The sequence below is a fragment of the Muscardinus avellanarius genome (assembly GCF_963383645.1).
Source record: "Muscardinus avellanarius genome assembly, chromosome: 8".
Taxonomy (NCBI): Eukaryota; Metazoa; Chordata; class Mammalia; order Rodentia; family Gliridae; genus Muscardinus; species Muscardinus avellanarius.
In genome coordinates, this window is record NC_137794.1 from 41,382,835 (window position 1) to 41,407,015 (window position 24,181).

A 24,181-nucleotide genomic window follows, 5' to 3' on the forward strand; every position below is an offset into this window, starting at 1 on the left:
CTGGTGTCATTGGGGAGCATCATATACAAGGACAGAGGCCAACAAGGTCCTACATGATCACAGCTGCCTACAGCAGCAGTAGTGCCCCTGGGGATAAATAATTGAGTAACCCAAGCTCCAGGTTCAGGACAGTACAATCTCTACCTGACAAAGAGAGACCAGGGTCCAGCAGGAGTTCTCATAATCACAGCTACAAGCTAGGACCTCAAAACTCTCTCCACAAGCAGGGTTTGGCCTGGCATGTAGGCAATCAGTAAATCATTGATGGTGTCCCTTGGCCATAAAAATTCAGAAAGCAAGGCTGCAAGCTCGGAACACAATAATCTCTGGCCCTGCAGAGCTTAGGTCCAGTAGCCACAAAGGTCAGAGGTGAATGCTATACATGGTTTAACAGGTTCACAACCAGCAGAGCATGGGTATAAGTGGTATCTATAGGACCATAAATCCCAGCCAGCACACTAAAGGCTCTGAACAGGACATCATAGTCTATAGCCCTATCAAGTTTGGGCCTGGGGAGCATAGTGACCTGAAGCCAATTAGAGACTCATGTTTGCATGCACTAATAACTATATCTAATTAAAGGGGCTCTGGGGAACAAACTCAAAAGTTTGATTATATAACAATGATTCATAGAGGCAAATATATACCCCCAGTATAAGCCTTACTATAAAAGAATAGCAAATAGATACAGGACTCTCACACAAAAAGAAGAGGATGCCAAGATAACAGAAAAACAAACCTGAGAATTCCAAAAACAAGAGATTGAAAACAAGTGAAGAAATAAACTCAACAAAAAGAGACACCACCAAGGGAGATGAAAGAAATGCCAGAAGGAGATTTCAGAATTTGATTTTCAATATGATCAAAGTTCTTAGAGATTAAATCAGAGAAAGTATACAGGAAATAAGAGAAATATAAATAGAGTAATTGAGGCCTTACATAAGAATTTTAAAAAAGACTTTGAGCAAAAAAAAATATATATGAATTAAAGAACTCAATAGGAACCACCGCTGACAGGCTAGACTACATGGAAAACTAAGATTCAGTCTTGGAAGACAGCTTATTCAAAACTGACCACACAGCCAACAATATAGAGAAGACACTACAAAAAGACCAGAACACCCAAGAAATATGGGATAATATGAAATGACCTAATTTATAGATAAAATGAATTGAAGGAGTTATAGGAAACAAACCAAGAATATTATAAAACTCTTTAGAGAAATAATATCAGAAATTTTTCTCCCCTCCCCCCAAAAAAAATGGATATCCACATAGAGGAGACATTCAGATCATCAACAAGACAAAGTTAAAGAAGAACTTCTCCATGCCACATAATAATCAAAATGACTAACATAGAGGTAAAGCAAATATTCTTAAAACCATCAAGAACAAAAGAATGGGTGAAATTCAAGGAGGAAACAGTAAGAATCAACCTAGATGTCTCAACCCAATTTATATGAACCAGGAAGGGCTGGTATGGGGTATTCAGGACCCTGAAAGAAAACAACTTCCAACTAAGACTGCTATATCTAGTAAATATATCATTCAAAATTGATGGAGAAATAAAAACCTTCCAAAACAAACAGACTAAAAAATTTCATGACTACCAAGCTGGCACTAGAGAAAATACTTAAATAAATAAAACACAAGAGAAAAAATTGGTAAATACCAGGAGAGAAGGAAGGAATTACACCAGATGGGCAACTAAGTGAAGGAGAAAAAGCACTGTATAAAAGAGGACATATAAGTCAAAATGACAGGAAAGAAAAATCATCTCTCAATAATAACAATAAATGTCAACGATATAAAGACCCCCAATTAAAAGGCATGGACTGAGCTGGACATGCTGGTGCATGCTTGTAATCCCAGCATTACAGAGGCTGATACCAGAAGATCACAGTTCATGGACAGCATCAGCTACTAATCGAGGCCCTGCACAACTGAGTGAAACCTTGCTTTGAAAACATAAAGAATAAAAAGAGAGACTTCCGGGAAGATGGCGACCGAGAATGGCGGGGCCTAAGAGCCCCGCTAACAACAAATCTCCATTACCACAAAATAAGCGCCTTTCATAGCCAGAAAACACCATCACCAGTGAAACAAAAAATCACCAGGCTCCAGAGAGAAAGCGGACTGAGAACAGAGCCACAGAGGAGATAACCGGCCTCACGCCCGAGGACGCGGCAGACGCGGCAGCAGCGCGATATACTGCTGTCGGCACCAGCGAATTCATGGGACGGCTACAGCAAGCCGAGGTGAGCCACTGTGGAATAGCCAGGTGGGATTTCTCCGCGCAGAGAGCATCTAAAGCTTCCAGTGGCCGAGCTCAGCACACGCTGCAGAGATTCAGAGTGGAAATCAAAACCAAGAAGAAAAACACCAGCCCCACAGCCGAGGGCGTAGCAGTGGCGCCAAATTGCCACCAGCAGCAGCAGCACTGAATTCAGCGAGGCCAGTACAGCTACATCTGCGTACTCAAGAACAGTGAGTCAAATTGCGGGCAACAGAGGAGAAATCCCAGTACTGTACTCCCTGGGACTTGACCCAGTGGAGGAGGAGCAGTGGTAGAGATATCACACCATAGGAGAACGCCCAACCTGGCACCCCCCCACAGTCTAAAGCAGCCTCTATCGACTCTCTGGGTCGGAGACTCTGTGATACAACCCAGTAAAGGAGTAGTGGGGTCTGAGATACTACTGACTCGAGATCCAGAACACCTTAAGTGAAGTCATAGTGACCCAAGGGAAGAACCCAGAGAAGGCACAAACTTCCAAAATCATGGGAAAGAAGAATAATACTGGAGCAATGAATGCACACAACCCCACAACATCAGAACCCAATAAAACTGAAAATCAGAGATTTCTAGAAGATCAAATCAGGAAAATAACTGTAGAAATAATAGAGGTGCTTCGAAAAGAACTCAGAGAGAGCCAAAAAGAGATAAAGGATGCAATTAATGAAGTAAAGGCCTCAATTCAAAGCACAAACAACCGATTAGAACACATGGAGAACAGAATCTCACTCTTAGAAGATGAGCAAACCAAAAATAAACGCATAGTTTCTAATCTAGAAAAAAATATCCGACAGCAGGAATCTGACATTGAAGAAATATGGGCCCATTTTAAGAGAGCTAACCTAAGAATAATTGGAATAGAGGAGGGAAAAGAAAGTGAAACCAAATGGATCAACAATCTCTTCAAGGAAGTAATAGCAGAAAATTTTCCAGACATCGAGCAAGAGGTTGATACACAGGTCCAGGAAACTTATAGAACTCGCTTTAGACAGGATCGGAGAAGAGGATCCCCACGCCACATAATTGTCAAAATGACCAATGTGGAAGCCAAGCAGAGAATCTTAAAGGCAACAAAAGCAAAGGGCCAAGTGACATTCAGAGGCAAACCAATTAGAATCACTCCAGACTTCCCAAACCAAGTCATGAGAGCCAGAAGGGCTTGGAGTAACATATTCCAAACTCTGAAAGAAAACAACTTCCAGCCAAAAATTTCCTACCCAGCAAAACTTTCTATCAAATTAGATGGAGAAATAAGAAGCTTCCATGACAAACAGAAACTGAAGGAATTTATGTCTTCAAAACCAGCACTAGAGAAAATACTCAAAGAGATTAACTACAAAAAAGAAATAGGTAACACACTCCAGAACTAGAGAAACAAGATTTTCCATCCAACAGACAACTAAGATTGGTTATCTGTGGAGATTCATTATTTATGTTAGTCTTTTACCTATCTCTAAATGGTATTGTTTGCCTTTATTGTTGTTAATTTCTAGGATTTCTAGTTGGAATATTAATATACCTTCAGATATAGCATTTGGAAATATTTTATCCCATTCTATTAGTAACTGTTAACTCTGTTTACATTGTCTTTGGATATACAATTTTTTTAGGGAGTTTGTATACTCTTCTGTTGCCTGTGCCATTGAAATCATAACCAAGAAATCACTGCCAATTTCAATGTTGTGAGGTTTAATGACCCAGATTTTCTCCTAAAAGTTTATAGTCTTAAGATTTATATTTAGGTCTATTATCTATTCTGAGTTAATATTTGTATATGGAATAGGTAAGGGTCCAATTTTATTCTTTTCCATGTAATTATTATTTTTTAACAATATTTAGTTAAAAGATTAATATTTCCACCACCAAATGTTCGTGGAAACCTTGTCAAAAATAACTTGACAATATAGGGAAGAATTTAGCTCTAGGCTTTTATTTAACTCCAATGGTTTATATATCTGCCTTTAGAATAGTACTACACTGTTTCAATTATTGTAGCTTTATATGGTTTGAAATCAGAAAATATTTATCTTCTAGCTTTGTTCTTTTTCAAGATTGTTTTGGGTACCTAGAGTCCATATTCCATATTAGGATCGATTTTTTTCTGAAAAATAAATATATAAATATATGATAGTTTCACCTAAAAAATAGAAAAAAAATTCTCTGGTAAGAAAGAAAGCAAAAAGAAATGTTGAAATGTTATCTTTAAGTCATCAAAAGCTTGGTATCAGACAAATGAAACTGTTATGTGAGATTATCATTTTTAATTTTAGATAAATTGCCATAATACTAGATGTCAACTACTAAGCCAAGCATGGGAGGGAGGGATAGGGAGAGAATGGGGTGGGGATTGGGTGGGGGCTGACTGGGAAAAGTGTGCATGTATGTCTACAAAAGTATGTATCCTACTATGATGTATGAATACAGTGCACCAATAAAAAAAATAAAAAATAAAAATAAAAATAAAAATAAAAAAAGAATAAAAAGATAGGGCTGGGGCTGTTGCTTAGAGATAGAATGCCCCTGAGTTCCATACTCAGTACCACTAAATAAATATAATTAATTAATTAATTAAAAGGCATACACTGGAAATGTGGTTTGCAGATTTGGGCAATGATCTCACCTTACAGGCAAAGATATCCATAGGCTAAAAATAGTAAGGTGGAAAAAGCTATACCATGCAAATAGAGAGCAAAAGGAAGCAGGGATAACAACACTCATATCATATACAGCAGAATTTAACTAAAACTTATCTGAAGAGACAAAGTAGGTCACTTTTTACTAATAGAAATAATAGTCCAAGAAGATGTAATAATTTATGCCCCAAATGTGAGTGCACCCACTTTTATAAAAAAAAAAAAACTCATTGGGACATTAGATCTCAAATAGACCTGAATATAATATTAAGAGATTTCAACACACCTCTCACACCACTAGATCAATCTTCCAGGAAAAAGATGAGTAAAGACTCTTCAGACCTAAAGAACACTATGAAACAAATTGACCTAATAGACATAAACAGAATATTCCAACCAACAACAGCTGAATGCACATTCTTCTCAGATGTTAATGGAACTGTCTCCAAAATAGACCATATTCTGGGCCACAAAGTAAGTACTAGTAAATTCGAAAAATGAGATATAATTCCTTGCATCTTTTCAGATCATAATGGAATGAAAGTAGAAATGAACAATAGGAAAACCAAAAGAAATTACATAAGTTCATAGAGACTGAATGATACACTTTTTTTTTTGTGTGTGTGTGTGTGTGTATGTGTGTGTGTGTGTGTGGTACTGGAGTTCCTGGAAGCCCTTCTACCTCCGGGCTACACTCCCAGACCTATGTTATATCTTTTATTTGGAAACAGGGTCTCTTAAACCAGCGCGGCTGACTTCAAACCTGCATGATCCTCCTGTCTTCCGCCTCCCAAGCACGGGGATTACAAGCATGCACCACCAGGCCCAGCATGAATGATACACTCTTGAATGAGGACTGGATCAGTGAAGAAATAAGGGGAAAAAAATTAAATTCCTAAAATTGCCTGAGTGTTAGGAGGAGGAAAGAGCCGAGAATGGAGAGAATAGCAGGGCCTGTTCTTCCTTCCCATTATCCCATCATTAAAGGAAACAGTAGACTATCATGGGAGTCCACCATAGCCTTGAAGTTTGTGGTGGGGTGCAGTCTCCACCAAGCCTGGCGTAAGGGTAGAGCCGGATGATCATGGTCAGATACCCTGCTATCTGACTTATCCAGCTGGAGTGGAGTGACAGAGGTGGTCGGAATGGCCAGTGGTGGTAGATGTGGAGAGTGAGCGCCCAAAAAGGAGGATGAGGACAGCTGGCCAGGGGAGAGCCAGGAGGAGGGAGTCCTCTAGATAGAGGGGTCTCCCTCCCGGGTTTTGGCACCAATGAAAGTGAAAGTTTGGTGCAGAAAAAACCCAAGGCCAGCCGTCAGAGATAAGCAAACAAGCAAAAGCTTCATTAAGACAGCCCAGCTCCATTTTATATCAGGCAGCTGGGGATTTTTTAAAAGGAGGGGGCTTCCACTCATAGCGGAAGATCGCATGAAGTACAGGGTGTTTACTGATTGAGTGGCTCATACCCGAGTGAGTGTGTTATCAGGGGACTGGTTTTCGGGCATCCCATGGTCCCTTTTGACAGGCTATGAGGTAGCCAGCACAATCCGGAAGAGAAGCTAGAGAGGCACCATCTTTGGTGTGACTGGGCTGCTTATCCTAACAAAAGTGATTATCCATTTGCATGAAAATGAAATAAAATCCCTACCTCTCATCTTGGATAAGAATCAACTTGAAGTGAATTAAAGACCTGAAAATTAAACCAGAGATTTTGAAGTTATTAGAAGAGGACATAGGTCCAACACTCCAACATATAGGCATAGGTAGACACTTCCTCAATAAGACATTCAATTAAGAAAAAGCTTTATTAAGAGCCAGGCATTGCGGCTCATGCTTGTAATCCCAGCACTTGAGAGGCTGAGACAGGATGATCACACAGGTTTGAGGCTATTAGAAACTTAGTGAGACCCTGTTTCCAAAATAAAATATAAAAATCAGTCTGGGAGTGTAGGCTGGAGGTTGAAATTCATTGGGTTCTATCCCCAGTACCAAAAAAAAAAAAAAAAAGATTTATTAAAACAAATAAATAAATGAGATGACATCAAACTTAAAAGTTTCTGTTTGCTGGGCATGGTGGCACATGCTCATAATTTGAGTACTTGGGAGGCTGAGACAAAAGGATCACAGGTTTGCAGCCAGCTTCAGCTATCCAGACCCTCTGGAACTTAGTGAGACCTTTTTTCAAAATAAAGAATAAAAATAGGGATAGGGTGTAGCTTTGTGGTAAAATGCTCCTAGGTTCAACCTCCGGTACCACACACACAATAAGTTTCTGCTCTAAGGAGAAAGATACAGAATGAGAAAAGGTCTTTGCCAACTATTCCTCTGATTGAAGACTAATATCTAGAATATACAAAACATTTAAAAAATTTAATACTAAGAAAAACCCAATCAAGAAATGGCCAATTGAACTAAATAGACACTTCACAAATGAAGAAATACAAATGTCCAAAAAATACATGACAATATGTTTGACATCATTAGCAATTAGGGAGATGCACATCAAAACTATACTGAGATTTCATTTAACCTCAATCAAAATGGAAATCATCAAGAAGTCAAAAATAAATGCTGGTGAGGATGGAGAGAAGTTGAAATTCTTCTACACTTTTGGTATGATTGCAAGTTAGTATGGCTGCTATAAAAATTAATATGGAGATTCCTCATAAAATTGGGAATGGATTTACCACATGATCCAGCTACCACTCCTGAGTCTCTTGGTGAGTGTGGGACACAGCACATCTCAGCAGCTGTAATAAAAATCAGCTACTGAGAAGGCAGTTCCTTGACAAGAAAACCAAAGCAGTGAAGATATTTAAAAATAAAAACACAAAAAAGGGAACCACAGTGGAAGGTTATCCAATACTCAGATCACAAGATCTGAAGCAAAGAGCCTGAGTGCACAACTGACCTGCTATGGCTGTTGGCACCATCTCAGGCCACAAACCTGAACCACAACTGCCAGCTCCACAGCCCCAAGAAATTCCAACAAGTTAACCAAGGACTTGAAGTGCAGAACATGGCAGCAGAGCTCCAACATCTTAAGCAACCAGCACCATGCTTCAAAGATAGAGAAAAAGATCCAAAAGCCTGTGTGTTCACCAGAAGCCTGCACCCACAGTGGCACACTGTGCCCTCCAGAGGCCTGGGTCCACAGGTCAGTAAGGTAATTGCTGCCCAGAGCAGATGCAGGGATGCCGGTGGGCTAATATCTGGGGGCACACCCCTCAGGTGGTGGATTAGAATCTACAGACAAAGGAAAGGCCTATAGTGCCCAGGGTGCAGTGCTGGCACAAGGTCACAGGGGGTCCTTCTGAGATTACATGGGACACTCTCCGCTGGTGCAGAAAGGGAGGTGCAGGCCCAGGGCCAGAAGGCACAGAGCCAAAGGGCCTGGAAGTGCAGAACCCATGCCCTGAAAGCCCAGACCCAGAAAGTGCAGAGCTTAGAGCTTGAAAGCAGAGAGTACAGGGCAAGAGATCTCAGAGCCAAGGGCAAAGAGCACAGAAGGGGAAAAGTCCAGGGTCAGAAAGTGCAGGGTCGGTGGTGCTTGTAATCCCAGTGCTTAGTAGGCTGAGACAGGAGGATTGCACAGGTTCGAAGCCAGCCTCAGCTAGTTAGTGAGGCTCTCAGCAACTCAGTGAAACCCTGTTTTCAAATAAAGTATCAAAATAGGTCTGAGAGTGTAGCCCAGAGGTAGAATAGCCCCTGGTTTCCACTCTTGCCACCCCCCAAAAAAGACATCAGAAGAGACTGAGTAGGGCACTTCCTTTTATTAAAAGGAACAATTCACCAAGAAGATATAATGATAGTAATGTTTATTCCCCAAATGTGAGTACAACCACATTTGTAAAACAAACCCTTCAAGACATCAGATTTCAAATAAACCCAAATACAATAATATTGAGAGACTTCAACACACCTCTTACACCACTGGATCGAACTTCAAGGCAAAAGATGAGTAAAAACTCTTCAGAACTAATGAAAACTATAAACCAAATGGACCTAGTAGATATATACAGAATATTTCAACTAGGAACAGCAGAATATACATTCTTCTCAGCTGCCCATGGAACCTTCTCCAAAACAGATCACATCCTCGGCCACAAGCAAGCACCAGCAAATTCAAAAGATGTAATATAATTCCCTGCATCTTTTCAGATAACAATGGAATGAAAGTAGAAATCAACAACAGAAGACCAAAATAAACTATTTAAATACATGGAGATTGAATGATACACTATTGAATGAGGAGTGGGTAAGATCAGAAATAAGAGGAGGAATAAAAATATTCCTGGAATTAAATGAAAATAGAGTCACAACATACCATCATCTATAGGACATTTTGAAGGTAGTGTTAAGAGGAAAGTTGATAGCGTTGAGTGCTCACATAAAAAGAACAGAGAGTTACCAAGTAAACAAACTAATGACACACCTCAAGGACCTAGAAAAACTACAACAATCTAATCCCAAAGCTAGAAGAAGGCAGGAAATAATTAAAATCAGAGCTGAAATAAATGAAATAGAGAAGAAAAAAATAATACAAAGGATCAACAAAACAAAAAGCTGGTTCTTTGAAAAGATTAATAAGATTGACAAACCCTAGCCAACCTAAGCAAAAGAGAGAATCAACTCAAATCAATAAAATCAGAATGAAAAAGGAAACATCATCACAGACAGTGGAAAAATTCAAAGGATTATTAGAAACTATTTTGAAAATTTATACTCCAATAGACTGGAAAACATGGAAAAAATTGATAGATTTCTAAGCAAATATAACTTACCCAAATTGAACCAAGAGGACATAGCAAGCATAAACCAACCAATAATAAGCAAAGAAATCAAACCAGCAACAAAAATTCTGCCACCAAAGAAAAGCCCAGGTCCAGATGGGTTTCCAGCTGAATTCTACAAAACTTCACAACTTGTTCTGGGAAATTAAAAGAGATAGAATTCTTCCAAACTCCATGAGGCCAGTATCACATTAATACCAAAACCAAATTAAGATAACTCAAGAAAACTACAGACCAATATAATTGATAAACATAGATGTAAAAATTCTAAACAAAATACTAGCTATAAGCATTCAACACCATACCAAGAGAATTGTACAAAAGAAATGACCAAGCTGGTTTCATCCCTGTAAAGCAAGGTTATTTCCACATATGCAAATCAATGCATGTTATTCACCAATAAATAGAACTGAGAACAAAACAACATGATCATATCAATAGATGCTGAAAAAGCATTTGATAAAATCCAATAGCTATTCATGTTAAAAAACACTGCAAAAAAAGGAATAGAAGGAATGCATCTCAACATCATTAAGACAATATATAATTAACTTAAAGCCAACATCATATTGAATGGGGAAAAACTGCAAGAATTTCCCCTAAAATCAGGAACAAGACAAGGATGCCCATTATCATCACTCCTTTTCAACATAGTCCTCAAGACTCTTGCCACAGCAATAAGACAAGAGAAGGATATCAAAGGAATTCAAATAGGAAAGGACAATTTAATATTATCCTTATTTGTAGATGACATAATTCTTTATCTAGAAGGCCCAAAAAACTGTACCAAAGACTACTGGAGCTGATTAACCAAGTCAGCAAAGTGGCATGATACAAAATCAACTTAAAAAATCAGTTGCTTTTCTATATACCAACAATGAATCCACAAAAAAAGAAACAAAGAAAATAATTCCATTCACAATAACCTCAAAACCAATAAAAGACCTAGGAATAAACCTAAATAATTATGTAAATGACCTCTACAATGAAAAATATAAAATTTTAAAGAAACTGAAGAAGACCTTGGAAGATGGAAAGATCTCCCTGCTCATGGATAGGCAGAATAAATATCATCAAAATGGCCATTCTGCCAATAGTGATCTACAGATTCAATGCAATTCTTATCAAAATACCAAAGACATTCTTCATAGACGTAGAAAAAATCAGTCATGAATTTCATATGGAGAAAGAAAAGACCCAGAGTAGCCAAAGCAATTCTCAACAATAAGAACTATGCAGGAGGCATCACAATCCCTGACTTCAAATTATACTACAGAGCAATAGCATTTAAAACAGCATGGTACTGGCACAATAACAGGCACACAGACCAATGGAACAGAATAAAAGATATGAAAACAAACCCACACACTTATAGTCAATTGATTCTTGACAAAGGAGCAAAATTTATACACTGGAGAAAAGACAGCCTTTTCAACAAATGGTGCTGGGAGAACTAGCTATCCATTTGTAGAAAGATGGAACTAAACCTTCACCTATCACCATGCATGAGAATAAATTTGAGATAGATCAAAGACCTAGAATTCAGACCAGAGACTGTGAAGCTATTAGAGGAGGGCATAGGTTCAACACTTCAACATCTAGGTACAGGTAGTAACTTTCTCATCAAGACCTCCAAAGCACAGGAAATTAAAACAAGAATTAACAAGTGGGATGGCATCAAACTGAAAAGTTTCTGCTCATCAAAGGAAACCAGCAGGAGCCTAAAGAAGAAGCCTACAGAATGGGAGATCTTTACCAGCTACCACTCTGATAGAGGGCTAATATCCAGAATATACAAAGACCTCAAGAGACTCTACACTAGAAAAACAAATAATCCAGTTAAGAAATGGGCAACTGAATTGAAGAGACCCTTCAAAAAGAAGAGATACAAATGGCCAATAGATACATGAAAAGATGTTCAACATCATCAGCTAACAGGGAGATGCAAATAAAGACTACACTGAGATTCCGTCTAACTCCAATCAGAGTAGCAAGCATAAAGAAGTCAAATATCAACAAATGTTGATGAGGATGTGTGGAAAGAGGAACTCTTTTACACTGTTGGTGGGAGTGCAAACTAGCTTAGCTGCCATAGAGATCAGTGTGGAGATTCCTTAAAAAACTTTGAATGGATACACCATGTGCTCCAGCTATACCACTCCTGGGTATCTTTCCAAAGGGGTTGAAATCAGAGAACAGTGAACTACAGTAACATATGCACAACCCATGTTCACAGCAGCACAATTTATAATAGCCAAAATATGGAACAAACCTAAGTCTCCATCAACAGATGAATGGACTGCAAAATTATGGGAAATACACACAATGGAATTCTACTCAGCTATAAAGAACAAAATCATGCCATTTGCAAGAATATAGGAAGACCTGGAGAACATTATGTTAAGTGAGATTAGCCAAGCACAAAAAGAGAAGGGATGTATGTTTTTACTAATATGCTCAAGATAGGGAATATTAGGGATACCAGAGGGACTACAGATAATGGAGGGGAAACCTCAGCAAAGTCAGAAAGGAAGGATAGGGGAAGAAGAAGGTTGAGGTTAGTTAATGGAAAAGCTACATTTGAATATGCATATACATGTGGATATAACATTGTTAACCTGGACACTCAGTATTGGGAGAGAGGGGAAAGGAAAGGCTGTGGGAGGAGGGCCCCAAGTACTGTGTGAATATGGCACTGTTCATGCCAATATAACATGATCCACATTATAATGTGAGACTATAGTGCACCAATAAAAAGAATATTATAGTAATATATGTATATCCATGTTTATAGCAGCACAATTCATAATAGCCAAACTATGGAACCAACCTAGGTGTCCATCAACAGATGATTGGATTACAAAATTATGGAATACACACACAATGGAATTCTACTCAGCAATAAAGAAGAACAAAATTATGTCATTTGCAGAAAAATGGATGGAACTGGAGAACACTATGTTATGTAGGATTATTCTGTCACAGAAAATGAATGGTAATATGTTTTCTTTCATATAGGCAAGCAAGGGAGTAATTGATTGCCAGAATGGCTTCAGATAATGGAGGTTAAAATCTACTGGACGAAGGAGGTGGTCTAGGGGACGGGGTGGGGGGGGAGCGATTTTCAATGAAGGAATGAGCTCCATGGACATTATGTACATATGTGAGATACCAATGTGAACCTTAATTCCCTGTGTAAGAGAGGGGAAGAATTTGAATGGGGAGGAAATTTGGGAAGGATCACCAAGTGATGTGTGTGTGCATGTCATTATCATTATGAACTGAATCATGATATGAGAATATAATGCACCAATATAAGTATAAAAATAAATACTTGGGTTTTTTTGCGGATCTGAGGATGAAACCCAGGGGTATTCTACCTCTGAGCTGTACCTCCTGCCCTCTTTTTTAGTCTTTATTTCGAAACAGGGTCTCACTAAATTGCAGAAGGTCTCACTAAGTAGCTGAAGCTCTCTGCGAACCACGATCCTCAAGTCTCAGCCTCCCTAATGCTGGACTTACAAGCATACACCACCACATCCAGATTAAAAAATAAATAAATAAAATAAAATATCCAGTCAGGCACGGTGATGTATGCCTGGAATCCTAGTACTTGGGAAGCTAAGAAAGGAATATCACAGGTTCAAGACCAGTGTCAGCAACTTAGCAAGGCCCTGAGCAACTCTGTGAGACCATGTTTCAAAATATAAATAAGTAAATAAAGAATAGATTGATAGATAAATTAGAAAGAAAGAAAGAAAAAAGAAAGAAAGAGAGGAAGAGAGAAAGCAAGCAAGCTAGGTATGTAGCTTAGAGTTAGAACACCCCCAGTTTATTTCCAAGTACCACAACACACACACACACACACACACACACACACACACACACAATAGTCTGCTACTGAAAACTACACAATAGAGGGACAATCTGTGCTACATATGGTTAATGGACCCCACCTCTTATCTCAAAATTCCCCTTCTGGCATTCTTGCTACTACCTCACTCTCCGCAAAAAAATTGACCACTGTTAATAACCAACAGCACAAAAGGAAAAAAACTGGAACATTCACCGAGTCTTTATTAAAGATTCTGAAATAACAAGGAAAGAAGCATAGACTGTCACACAGAACTACATATATAAGCTTATGGGGACTCTCAGGCACTGTGCATCCTCATGTAGCACTTCAAGAGAGGAAAAGGGGACCTGTTCCCAACATTTGACTCCTTCAATGTTTTCCTACCCCAGCTTTTTCCTCCACACTCCTTGGAGATACAATCATTTCTCTTGGAAATTTTCATCACTATTCTGTCCAAGACAAACACAGATCAATATTTTTAAATTAAAAAATCAAGTCAAAATTCAATGAGTTACTTGAGTGTAGACTGTATCGATAGTTGCCATTTTTGCTGTGATATGATCCTAGGAAAGTCACTACTAAACAAACTTAAAAAGTAAGCTGGAATCCCAGAAACAAGATAATAACTGCATTTGGTGTCTGTCAAAGGATCCACATAAATCATCATACATGAGTATCTGTAATTAAGGGATACTGCTGATGCAAGTAATTGCTTCACCCATTTTCCTTCTGCATTACATGATTGAGCCTCTCAAGCTGACCTTTCCTTTCCTAATATTTTTTCCCCTTGGTTTTATTTTATCAGAATAATGTAGTATCAAATAAACATGGCTGAGGTGATAGTTACAGCAGAGGCTACCTGGGTCAAGCAGGTAAACAAACATCTTACTCTTTATATTTACATCCTCAAAATGATATTTATGCATGAAAGACCATTTGTTTAATGCCTTCAGATTAGGGTTAGGATGAAATTCCGTTTAGAGCAAAGGTCATAAATTCTAAGGCATAAATAAAAGCCACATTTATCAAAGTTGGCTGTATTACACTGGATACATTTGGAGTATACAAGCCTGTGTACTAATCTGTGGTATTTATGTGTACAGAATATAATAGAGAACAGTATATAATAATGCATGTGCAAGATATAGTTTATAACATTTTAAACTATACCATATCAATTATTTTCTTCCTTTTCTGCCAACCTGATTTGGTTGGGATTAGCATTGTTAATGTCCAAACTGTATAATAAATTCAAGTGATTGAATAGCAAAAACCAATTAGTCCTATTTTAAAAGAAGCAGAAGATCTGAAAAGACATTTCTCAAAAGAAAACATACAAAAGCCAATAGCTATATGAAAAATGTTCACTATCACTAATCATCAGGGAAATGTAAATCAACACTGCAATGATATATTACCCTATGCTTGTTAGAAGGGCTATTATCAAAAAGACAAAAGATAAAAGTAGGTAGGCACGTGGACAACAGGGAAGCTGAAAAAATGTTTGTGAGCATATAAATTAGTATAGCCATTAAGGAAAAAGCATGGAGCATTCCCTAGTATTTACTAATGGAATTCCAGCACTTTACCTTAAAATTATAGGCCACTTGAATTTCTTGTTTTAAAAAATTTTTCAAATAATAAAAAGAAAAAAATCATTCTCTCCATATATAGTTTCATAAAAACAGATTTTGTTTTTTGACCACAAAATGAACTTATAAATGTTATCAGTAGCAAACAAATCACCTAGACTTTAAAGATAATTGTTATGCTTTATAAAATTCACCTCTAGCCAGATGCTAAGGTAGCATAAGTACTGTAATCTCAGTACTTGGGAGGCTAGAGGATTGCAGGTTTAAAGTCAGTGTATAGTAACTCGGTGAGACTCTGTTTCAAAATAAAATAGGCCTAGAAGTATAATTCAGAGGTTAAGAGCATCCCCAGATTCAGTAAACAGTACCCCCAAAAAAATCACCTCTAACAGTCTAACATTTTAAAACTCTATAATTGCAATTATCTTTCTAAAAACTGTGTTTCTAGTTAATATTTACACAAACCCTTCCCTATTTGCTTAGGTCTTTCCCAATTTTAGCACCAAAAGTTTCATATCTCATGAAAACCCTCAGTTCTATGTAAACCGAGATGATTAGTCACCCTAACTGATACTCTGTATTCTAGAAAGTATAAATGCATGTGAATTTTCTTGGGACTGTCAAAAAAAGGTTATTGGTGGTTAGGTCTTTTCTCAGCTCATATTAAACCTATAACTGCAATATTCTTTGCCTAAAGAAATTAAGGATAAGTGTCTTAATATCAACACAAACAATTCTAAACTATACACTTTCATAATAATTTTATTTATTTATTTATTTTTGTGTGTGGTGCTAGGAGTGGAACCTAGGGGCTTTCTACCTCCTGGCTATCCTCCCAGACCTATTTTATATTTTATTTGGAAACAGGGTCTCACTAAGTTGCTGAGAGCCTCACTAAGTAGCTGAGGCTGGCTTCGAAACTGCGTGATCCTCCTGTCTCAGCCTCCCAAGCGCAGGGATTACAAGCGTACGTCACTACGCCCGGCTTCATAATAATTTTAAATGAATCAAATTTCTTGGCTGGGTATGAGAGAGCACACCTGTAATCCCAGCATTTGGGAGGCTGAAACAAGAGGATCCCAAGTTTGAGGTCAGCCTCAGCAACCTAGCAAGGCTCTCAGAACTTAGCAAGACCCTGTTTTCAAATAAAAAATAAAGATATGTCTGGGCATATATAGATTGGAGGTAGAGTGCATTGGGTTAAATCTCTAGAAAAACAAAAAATTAAAATTAAAAAATATCTTGTTTCATGTAGCAACAGAGTAGAAAAGATGTCAGGGTGTGGTGAGTTAGGACAAAAATCATGGGAATTAAACATTATCATCTCATAGGAAATTCTAAGTAAATTAAACATGTTAATAGTTTTCTACTTTCTAGTAACCTGATAATGTTTTCCAAGCCTTAGATTATAGTAATTCTCGAAGGTACTTAAAAGTTAAGAATAAACCAATAATAACCTACATACTCTACACCTCAAATCATCAATTATTAACAGTTTGTTCCATTTGTTTTACTATCAGACAGATACATAGATATATACAATAGATTGGTAGGAGGCTTTATAGTATTTAAACTTTTACTGGAACATCTGAATATATGTTCTAAGTATTGTGACTTTATTTTACTATGTATCTACTAAGAACAATAATTCTACTTTGGTATGCATCTCCTAAGAATATAAATATTCTCTATCCAACCACTATGTCATTATTTTACCTATGAAAATTAATGAGGTATGCTTGTTATACAACTAGTTTATATTGGCATCTCCAACTAATTTATATATACAACTAGTTTATATCAGTATTTCCAATTCAAGTCCAATATCCTAGGATCTTCCTTCCTTAAAATTCTCATTCCATATTTAGAATTCGCTTCTCCTACAGTAAAAATCCTTGTTTCTCACAAAACTCTACACATTTACTTATATGCTCTGATCTATTATCTAAACAAAACACTTTGAGGACTATAAGACCGTATCCCTAACAACAAGTCTAATAAGAAGAATGCAAAAGTGCCTTTCATTTTTGTCCTTGGAACATATTTCTCTAAATATATATGAAAAAAATTGTGTTCAAAAGTTACATAAATTCCTTTTTATGTGTAGTTTTGATATCAACTTATTTGTTTGTTTGTTTATTTATTTATTTATTTATTTATTTATTTATTTACTTATTGGTGGTACTGGGGTTCCTGGAAGCCCTTCTACCTCCGGGCTACACTCCCAGACCTATTTTATATTTTTTTATTTGGAAACAGGGTCTCTTAGCCAGTGCGGCTGGCTTCGAACCTGAGAGATCCTCCTGTCTCCGCCTCCCAAGCGCGGGGATTACAAGCGTGCGCCACCACACCCAGCTTAATATCAACTTTAAATAAATTAAAGGTTGTTTGTATTTGGATTCAGTTTTAGTGTTTGCTTTTATTTCGTGTTTTATGTGCTTATTTTTAAATGTATATAGTATTATAAAAGTCAAAACTATTTTAAAAGTATACTCAGAGAAACTTAGTTTCTAACCCTAATTCTTTGTATGTGGGGAGGGAGCAGGTATTGGGATTTGAACCTAGGAGTATTCTATCTCCAAGCTGCACCCCCAGATCTTTCTTTCTTTTCTTTCTTTCTTTCTTTCTTTCTTTCTTTCCTTCCTTTCTTTCTTTTTCTTTTTGAAACAGTCTCTCATTACATTACTGAGGATCCCACTAATATGCTGAAGCTGGTCTTACACCTGCCATCTTCCTGTCTCAACCTCTTAAGTATTGGGATTACAGGTGTGTGTGTCACCATGCCTGGCTCCTGCCCGCACTATTTATTCCCTCAGTATTTCTTCCTTGCTGCTTTCAGTGGTTTCCAGTTTATCATTTCTGCATATCTTTTTTGAAAATCTAAGTAAACTTTGTGTGTGTGTGTGTGTGTGTTTCTCTTCTTTATTATCTAGAAGACAGTACTCTATACACCCTCTGCAAGTTTGTCCTCCCAGCCCTCATGGAGACAAGGCAAAATGTTGGAAGCAGGGGCTTGGCTGCTAAGGAAGAGTCCCTGGAGTGTGCCTTGGGGATTACATCAGGTTCTCTCCTTCCCCTGTTCTTTCTCTGCTTTTAGCTTCTGTAATGTGAAGAGCAGAGCCCCATGAGCTCTCCCTGCTTCCCATCACCATGCCCTGTAGCTCAATAAAACGGGCCAGACATGGACTGAACCCTGAAATCTCCAAAAGCGCAAACAAATAAATCTTTCTTCCTTAAAGTTGTTTGGTCAGACATTTTGGATTAAAGTAGTGAGACTGTTGAGTTACCGAGATACCCTCATTAATGCTTTTTCTTTACTTGACAATGTATCTTGAAATCATTCTAAATAGCTTCATAAAGATCTCCCTCATCATATTACGGTGGCAAATTGCTACATTTTTGGCTATTCAACTAATCTACAAAAGTTATTAGGTTATCTTCAATATTTTATTATAAATAATTTTTCATGAATAGTTTTGTGTACTTTGTTTTATATTCATAAGTTTTATCTTTAGCAGCTAATATTTTAAATGGTGTAAGAGATGCTTCAATTCAAGAAAATGTTGACAATATTGTCATAGTTGCCTATTGAATATCCAATTTCTTCTACCTATTAGCAGAATCCTGATTTAACCACAAACTCTAAGATGCCAGCTGGAAAACCATATTCCCTACCCAGCCTTAAGGAGACTCCATGTAACAGGGATGCTTTTGCCTGTCTGTCCTCTGGATTCTTTCTTTCTAAAATTTGAACTCAACTCCAGCTATTATTTTGGACCATGAGACAATCTCATTGTTAGAATCCAAGAAGAGAAGATGGCATAATAGATAAACAGGTCCCAACTTGTCTATCTCTAGACTTCTTTCACATAATAGAGAATACTTTATATTGCTTGTACTATTTGTTTGGATTTTTCTTATTAACAGACAAATAAAATTTTAGCTGGTACAGAAAATGGTAGAGAATAGAATATTACCAGAAACTTAAACTAAAGTGTGTTATAGATAAATGAACACAAGCTGAAAAGCTACTGACCTTTACACAGAAAATCAAAGTAGAGGTCAAATTCTTGCCTCTGTACTTTGGATAAATGTCCATGTGCCAATAGAGATTCCAGGATTAGGAAACATAGATAGAATATTCATAATGATCCATGTGTTGGCCCTTTGTCACTTGTAGCAAAAACTTCAAGGAAGAAATAAATTTAAGCCAGTGATATCAAGTCCACAAATGGAAATTAAAGGGAACACGACTTCTAAAATGTTCTTTGCCTGAGGTCTGCAAAGAAGTTGAATAAGAAGCCCTATTTTGAATCCCCCAAACTATTAATGACAAGCACTACTTACTTTCAACCAAAGCAGTATTAAGAGGCAGCATTAAGTATTAACCTATAAAACTGCAGGCTTAAAGATTTAAAGAAGGTAAACTTACCAGCAATGACCAGTTTGAAAACATGACTTCCTACTGGAATAATTATTTAAAATGTCCTCAAAATGTCAGCAATTAAGTTGAGAAAAATCATCAAACAGCATGTCCAAAGCATAACTAAAATCCTGAGACTCCTCAGGTTTTAGAATTATTTACCTATGGGAGCCCCAGGGTAGTGTCAGCTTTTCTGAAATGTATATAATGCCACTGCAGCAGCCCAGTACTATGGTCTTGAAAATATTCCTGTCTCCTTGACTTCTGTCTTGCAAAGTATATTAGTCAGCTTTCTATGACTGAAACAAGATATTTTTAAAGTAACTCAAAAGAGCTGGACTTGGTGGTACACACCTATAGCCCCAGTATTAGGAGGCTGAGACGAGATGTTCAGGGCCAATCTCAGCAACTTAGTAAGATTCTGTTTCAAAATAAAATAGTTCTGGGGGTATAGCTCTGGAGGTAGTAAGCCCCTGGTTTTAATTCCCAGTACCATATAATAATGATAATGACGACGACGACGATAACGACGACGACGATGATGACGATGATGATGATGATAACTTAAAAGGAAAGATTTTGGCTCATGTTTCAGAGAGTTGAGTGCACAGTCATTTATTTTGCAGTTTCTGGGGCTTATAGTGAGGCAGAACATCATGGCAAAAGTACATGGTGGAACAAATCTGTTCATCTCATGGTAGCCAGGAAGCTTAGCGAGTGAGCGAGCATGAGAGAGAGAGAGAGAGAGAGAGAGAGAGAGAGAGAGAGAGAGAGAGAGAGAGAAGAGAGAGCATGTAAGCACCGATCCATGGCCCCAGTATACCGTCCAAGAGCCCCCCTCCCCATGACCTACTTCCTCCAATCAGGCCTCACTTCATGAAGTTCCTTTCATTTCCCCTTAGTGCCACCAGCTGAGTACCAACTTTCCAACATTTGAGCCTTTGAAGGACATTCCAGATCCAAACCATAAAACTGCAAAAGCCAGTTTCTCATGAGCTCCAAGTGTCTCCCCAAAATCAGGTCTAGAGAAATTCTGTGAGGGAGAAATCTGTTAATGTCTTTCTTCCTCCTAAGATCTAGGTGCTATTGGCCAGACTAACAACAAGTTCATTCAATCAAAACATTCAACAAGGAGTTGCTGACCAACATGGCATTACCTCATAATCCTTGTACCTTTTGAGCCAAAAGACTGAAAAGTTGGTCTTTGACTTTTTTCAGGGGAAGAAAAATTCTGCAGAAGATGATATCTATGTTCAATGTAAGTGTGATTTGCCTTTTTTTTTTAGTAAATCTCCTAAGTTAAATAACCACATTGCTAAATTTTCTTAAAGACCAGATATCCCTTATAGACCTCATGAAGAATGTGAATCTTGAAGAATGTGTAGAATTAAATTCAAGGACAACCTCAGCTACTTAGTGGAGGCCCTTTGCAACTCAGTGAGACCCTGTTTCAAAATAAAGAATAAAATATAGGGTTGGGGGTGTAGCTCGGAGGTAGAATGCCCCTAGGTTTCATCCCCAGTACTACACACACACAAAATTAACTGCAAGTTACTTCAAGCAGAATAAACAGCATGTACTAGGGATTGGGGGACAGAAGTCTCAGGCCCGCCACAGACCGATAGGCTGGTGTGCCTGCCACTCTGAGCACGGGTGGAGGGATACATTTGGAAGGGTCTTGGGTGGATAGCTAAGTGTAGAAAACACAAGTTCTTAGGAAACACTGAATAATGTTTGCAAACATTATTTAGTAAGAGTTATGTATATTGCCCCAAAGTAAATTATGAATTAGCTAAGGCCCCAAAAGAAAACAGCACTAGTTGAACCAAGGAGAGTAAATAAGCAAAATAGAGAAAATCCTGCCTAAACTAACCTTTCAGGACTCAGCAACATTTAGTAACGATAGGGATGAAATTGATCAGCTCTTCTTTCTGGGAAAAATTTCCATCTGTATCTCTGTAGAATTACACTATCGCCAATTGGGGGACTTAGTATATAATGAGTGATCCTTAATACTGGAGAACTTTTTAAATCTTGCCTTTTCCTCATCATCTATCTAGGTTAAAATATGCTCATATGCATGGCTCAGTTTTGAATATTTTGCATCAATTTTTCCATTCTGTATAAGATTTTATGGAGATAGGAAATGAAACATGTCTTTAGTCTCAGTTGTGTCCATGATTTTGTGTTACCTCATTCTGGCAATGTACTAGGATTTATGTGAATTTTGGACAGTGTGATCCTAATATGTGGGATCATCCTGGGTGACTCAGTGAACAACCATTATAGCCACATTAAGTGCACTCATTTCAGCCTCACCCTCACCTCTGGATTACAAATTTGACCTACCAATTCATGAAGCTGAGTCAAAGAAAAAACATCAGAACTTGTTTTGAAGAATAAATTAAAGACAGACTAGTAGAGAAGTGGAAGGGGTTTGGGAGAAGGAGATGGGGAGGAGAAAAGTGAGTCTTGAGGAAGGGAACACTGCAAATAATGCTCTGTCCGTACATTATAGTATCACTGCCAATCTCACTAACACTTGTGGGGAGGAGGCGAGCAGGGTGGAATGCAAAAGAAAATAATCAAGTGATGTGTGTGTGCATGTGAAAGTATTGCTTTGAATCTCACTATGTTGTATAGTCACAATGCACCAATAAAAGTATAGGAAGAATTCAAGTGTAAAAGTATTAAAAATAATGAAACAAAAAATTATTAGTGTCTCTAAACAAACAAAATAAACTACAGTGACATGAATGCAACAGAAATATTAGTACTTCCTAGAGTTTATCTTTCTCTATCTCTTATTCTTTTACCTCCCTTTTATTTGGTGCAGTACATTCTCTTAAACTATATTTTGCCAAGATTAATGATAGTTTTTATTGGCATTTTTCTACCTCTAGAGGAAAAACCAGGACTAATGTCATTTGAAAATGGATGGTATCATATTTATTCTGTTGGAACTCTTGCACATTGCAGAGATTTGATTAAAGCAAGGAAGAAACCTACCTTCAGTGGTACCATCAAGAGCAATGTCCAAGGTTATGCTGAGAACAAAAATCCTTATGAATTCAGGCACTTAACTAGCCAGATCTATACTTGTATGAGAAAATGAGAACTCTGATTCTCTCTTTTCTTCCACAAAATACAGTACTTCCTGCTGATCTGCAGGAGTATACTCCAAGACCCCAATAGATTTCTGAAACCACAGATATTACCAAATCCTGTATATAAGCACTGTAATACCACAGCACTCGATATGATAGCCAAGATAGCTACCAAGTTCACACTATAAATGCTATCCACCCTGAACAGGAATGACCCTGAATATCACTAGGTGTCATCACATTACTCAGAAAGATGCACAATTTAAAGCTTATTAAATTGTTTATTTCTGAAAGTTTTTATTTAATATTTGAGACCATGTGTGACCATACATAAATGAAACACTCCAAAACAAAACCAAAAATAAAGGGAAACTAGGGTGATACTTTCTACTTCTAAAAGAAATGCATCATCATCAAGCAGAAATTAACTAGATATTTTCTTTTTAAAGATTTTATTAATTAGCAATTATCTAAATTATAGAACAGTTTCCTCCAAGGGTTAGCATACTATATTAATGTAGAGATAAAGAAGACTATATGTCATAGAACACTAGGACCTCTTTCCAAGTTGCCAGGTGTTATGGTTGAACTATGTCCCTCAAATAGATATGTTGAAGTCCCAGGTCCTAGCACCTGTGAATGTCATCTCATTCAGAAATAGGATCTTTGAGCCAGGTTGGTGGCACATACCTGTAATTCCAGTACCTGGGAGTCTGAGATAGGAGGATCTTAGGTTTACAATCAGCCTCAGCAACTTAGTGAGACACTTTCAAAAAAAATTTTTTTCAAGGAGGCTGGGTATGTTGCTCAGAGTCAGAATGTCCCTGGGGCCAATCCCCAACATCAAAAAATTTAAAAAGAGAAAGAAAAAGATAGGATCTTTGCAGATGTAATCAAGTTAAGACTGGGTCATTAAGGTGGGCCTAAATCCAAAATGGCTACCATTCTTTTTTTTTTTTTTTCTTTTTGTGATACTGGGGGTTGAACTCAGGAGTATTCTACCTCTGAGCTATACCCCATGCCCTATTTTTTGTTCTTTATTTTGAAACAGGTCTCACTAAGTTGCAGAAGGCCTCATTAAGTACCTGAGGCTGTCTGAAAACCTGGGATCCTCCTGTCTCAGCCTCCCAAGTACTGGGATTACAAGTGTGTACCACCACACCTGGCTTCTACCATTCTTTCATGGGGAGAAAATGTTTCCCCAAAAAGAAAAACAGGAAGAAGAGAATGCAATATGAAGGCAGAGACATGCATAGAGACTGCCTTATCACATCAGAGACAGAAACTGGTACTGCGGCACAAGCCAAGGAGCAACAAGGATTGCCAGTCACCCAGGAGCTAGGGAGAAGCAAAGACGATTCTACCCAAAGTCTTGGAGGGAGCATCACTCTGCCAACATCTTGATGACTTCTTACCTCAAGAACTAAGAGAATAAATTTCTTCTGTTTTAACCCACTAGTTTGTGGTACTTTATGACAACAC